A 4,634-nucleotide genomic window follows, 5' to 3' on the forward strand; every position below is an offset into this window, starting at 1 on the left:
GAGCTTGCTTGCTTGAACTTGAATAATGAACTTGTACTTGTACTTGATTGATGATGGTGCGTTGTCTCATCATCCTATTTGATACTTGAACATGTTGGGGACGCCCAAAACTCATCGGTAAATCTTTTACTTCGGGCCGGCAAGGGCTCGACCGAGAGATTGGCAAGCCTTGGGTCTTGACTTGTTTTCGTCGGTTGGAATGCATTCGCCGACTAAGTATACTCGAATATTACCAACTTGCTTGTTTGACGGGCGGGCCCGGTACAGGGGGTGAAATGGTGGATGGAGAATGTTGTAAGTGGTGACTACGAACCAATCTTGTTATGTTGACGGAGTGTCAACTCAATGTTAAACTCATGATCAAGCTATGGAATAGCTCCTGAGAGCTCCCATATCCTTATCCGATGTGTGATTTATTCTCCGTACTTGAACTTGCACATGAAATCGTTGTTAACATTCTTGTCTTGTAAAATTGGCTTTGATATGAATTTGTTTGCTTGCATGGTTTTCTTGACCTCACTGAGCTTTGTTCACCCCATAAGTTTGTTTTCCTTAACAAGTTTTGAAGCGGAGTTCGATACTTGAGGAACTTAATTTCTTTGTAGGATTTCCGCTCTTTTGTATAAGAATGATTTGATCTATGAACCTCATGGATTATTGTACTTGGGATATTACTATTGTAATTTGGATGGAAGTATTGGGCTTGTACTTATGTAAGTTTGACTGGTGGATATAATAGATTCCGTCTATGGTTTAAGAGTGAATGCTTATATTTATATTTCTGGTTTTGTAGTGAGTCCTAACGAGAGTTAGGCAGGTGTTCCGTCGATACCCTTGGATTCGCCCTAGGGAGAAGTGGGGTGTCACAATATATATATATATCCCTTGAATATAAAAGTCAAAAGAAGTATAGCATCTAAGTACAAAAGGATTCTTCCAAGTATAATTTTGGGTCTCGGCTTAACTTCTGGCTACTCCCCACTCCCGTCTTCCCCTCCTATAAGAAAAACAAACTAATGGGTTGAGCAAAACACAGTGAGGCTTCCCAAGCAATTAATAATCAATAAATACGTAACATTAATCAAAATTAAGCAAGAAAAAACATTTCACTGAACAATCACTTTCAAAAGGATACGGTGCTCACATTAGAGTCACTTCAATACACTACACACTTCAAAGACTCCACCTTATATCCTCCAAAATAGTAAACACTTCTCTCACTTAGATGGCCATAGCAATTCAGTAATCTGTTATTCCGTGGTAATACTAGAGCATACCGAAACACTTATCCAAAACTACCGTCTTATCCGACCAAGCCCTTTTGCTGGCTCAAATAGTCCGTTGAACAAAGGGTTTTGGAGCCCAATTTAGTCGGTATGATGAAGTACGTACACTACTTATAGTCATACACACTTACAATAACACTTGGTCAATTATCAACCTTCAAACTCAAACTAAGTTGAGTGCAATAAAGTACACTCCCAACTTAGAAGGTGAGGGGCAATTGAAAACACTTCACAATAAAGCACTAGCATAATCATATAAACATCGTTTAAGTAACACATAGGCAATTTAAACACACAAATGTGATAACACTCACCCAAAGTATTTTGACTTTATTCCTCGGTGCTTGAACCCTCCTCCGATTCTCCCTCGGCTCCTGAAATATTTATAAACTTATTAGTCTACTTATTGTTTTTCTAAGTGTTGAAGTTAAGGCCCACATGATTATTTTGACTAAAGCGTATATATGTAATCCAAGATGTTTAAATGTATACATATATATATATATATTTAGAGGGAGATTTAAGGTGATTATATGGCAATAAAAGTTGGGATTTAGGTTCTAAGGATCATTTAGAATCGAGGTTCAAAGTTAGTAAGTTTCTAGAATTTGGCAATATAGAGATCTTATGAATTTCCTTGATGTTATCCTAAATTTTGGATGAATTTTATAAGTAAGGCAACTTAGTGAAGTTTTGGTCAGTTTTAGTTCATTTCTACCCTAGAAATTCAAAGTTAGAGACTAGAACCTAATTACTAAGTTTGGATTGTTCAAAACAAATTTTAGCAGGACATGCTTCGTGTTTTTGGTTCAAGGTTCATTATTTCCTTTGTTCAAACCTCCTAACATCCAACCTGCACTTCACCTTTATACCTAATAAGTTGTTCTTAGTTCAAAATTTGATTAAAATCTCTTAAAATTTTCAAAAAACAGCTTGGATTCCTCAACTATCCCAAACTATCCAAAACGATCTCATAAGCTCAACTAGCCCCAAGTTTCTTCCCCAAAACTGGACATTTCTTCTCAAATTAAGGTGTAATATACCGAGCAAAACCGTGTACCATAGGGTTATTTTAACCAATATTTGCATAAATTTCAGTTCACAAGATGGAAGTTAAGATTGAGAAGAACACAACCAGTCAGTCAGGTTTCAAAACTAAAATTTCAGCCGTGTATCTTCCAAGATTTTCCTTGAATCTACCAAGTTATTAACCAAATCCAACATGCAATCACCTAACACACTGAAATGAAAACATGTAGCTTCGAAAATCTAGAAAAACTTTCCAAAAAGCTCTGTTTTAAAACAAGAATTACAGCTAGACTCCCAATCAGGCAACTAACAATAGTCTCACAACCATACAATTCTTATATAGACATTCCAGCCCCATCAAATGAATTTTCACCCAAGAAAACTAGCATGCAACACTAAATAAAGACGGTACTTAACATATAACAGGAGTTTCCTAGCTTAAACTCTTAGAAATTTTGTAGGAAAGGTTGAAAACCAAGCTTTCTTTCCTCTTGGCCAAAACTGGAATTTCCAGCAAGAAATCAGCTATAAAATTCTAATTTTCACCATAGAAACTCATATGCATCACCCTAGAAACATTATACAGGGCTTAAAGCATGAATTCCAGTTATAATCTACCAAAATTTTTGGAGTAAAGGACCAAAATTGCAGCTTTTTCCTCTCGTTCTGCTGTCCAGAAAATTTCCTGCCTTGATATTGCTCACAGTTCTATCTTTTCTTGCTTAACCTCTCAAGTATCACATGCATGATAAAATTCCAGTAAGGAAGGATATGGAGAATAAATTTTAATTACTACTTCAGCAAAACGTTTGGAAAGAAGGTTGAAAATTTTCAGCTATAGGCCATCGGCTAGCATGCAGTTTTAAACCAGATTTTCCAGCAACGGGTATCTTGCAACTTGCTTCAAAACCAACACTTGACTCACCTATTTTCTAGTAAAACTCTACATGCAGATGGATATAAGGAAGTTAGAGTCTAAATGAAGTGTGTGCAAACACAACCCCTCATGTTTTAAAGAAGAAACAGTCGTAATTTTGCAGCTTCTATCTCAGGTTTAATACCACCACTAAATGCAAAACGTTCCAATTTTAATGATCTTTTCCCTCCACTAAATTCTTGTTTTCTTTCTGTTACTTCATTCCAAAACTTCATCAATCCGAAATAGAAGGAAAATAAAAGGAACTTAGTGATGCTCACCTCTAGTTCCTCACAGTTTCTCGGTTGAAACAATTCTTCTGCTCCTACTTGATGCTTTATCTACTGAGTTGATGTTCCTTGTTGTCTAACTAATGCTCAGAAATTGCAGGGAGAGAATTTTTCTTAGCTTTTGGTGAGTAGAAAAAGGAGGGGTGGTCGTTTCTTTGTGTTTCTCTCTCTGTTCCCGGTGAGCAAAGGAGGAGGAAAACTAGATGGTTTCGTTCTCTTTTCTCTCGGCCAACTATGCAGAAGGAATGAAGGAAATGTAGTTGCTGTTTCCTTTCTTGTTTCTCTCGGCTCTTGTTAGCCAAGAGTGAAGTGATGGCTTCTCAATATATCATGCAAGAGGAGAAGTGTCCTTCATGCACTCACTCTTTTTTTTTTTTCTATTGCTACGACAAAATCTAACTAATACCAATGTTTTATGGGGTAAAAGATACAATTTCTCCTAAGGTGTATCGATTCATTTGTTTATTAAAAGGAACAATGAATATGTAAATCAATCAATAAAAAAAAGGAAAGTAACATGCACTAATTTTTAAATAAGACATGAAAATTTTCAGGCTCTCACACTCTCTCCCCCTTAAAAGAATTTCGTCCTTGAAATTCTCTTTTGTGCTTGTAAAAGCTCAAGATAAACTAACGATAGGATCCCGTTAAACTCATGAAATTACGGATTTTAGTAGGGTTTTTCGGCCGTTTCCACTTAACAATAGTCTCTACCTTAACTGGATCCATAATCATTCCATCCTTAAAATGATATACCCTAGAAACGACAATTTCTCCCTTCAAAACTCACATGTATTGAGCTTAGCATATCACTGATGCTCCCTTAAAGTTTGTAATACTATCCTTAGAAGATGCTTATGTTCCTCCCAAGTTTTCAAATATACCAAAATTTCATTGATAAATATCATCATGAATTGATTCAAGTGTTGCCTAAAATTCAATGCACTAGGTCCATGAATGCCGCGGGGGCATTAATTAGTCAAAAGGGCATTACTACAAATTCATAACGTCCATATCGTCTATTAAAGGCCATTTTAAGCACATTTTCCTCCTTAATTCATGGTTGATGATATCCCTGCCTGAGATCTATTCTTAGGAAATACCACAGCTCAT

Source organism: Coffea arabica, chromosome 3e (assembly GCF_036785885.1).
Source record: "Coffea arabica cultivar ET-39 chromosome 3e, Coffea Arabica ET-39 HiFi, whole genome shotgun sequence".
NCBI lineage: Eukaryota > Viridiplantae > Streptophyta > Magnoliopsida > Gentianales > Rubiaceae > Coffea > Coffea arabica.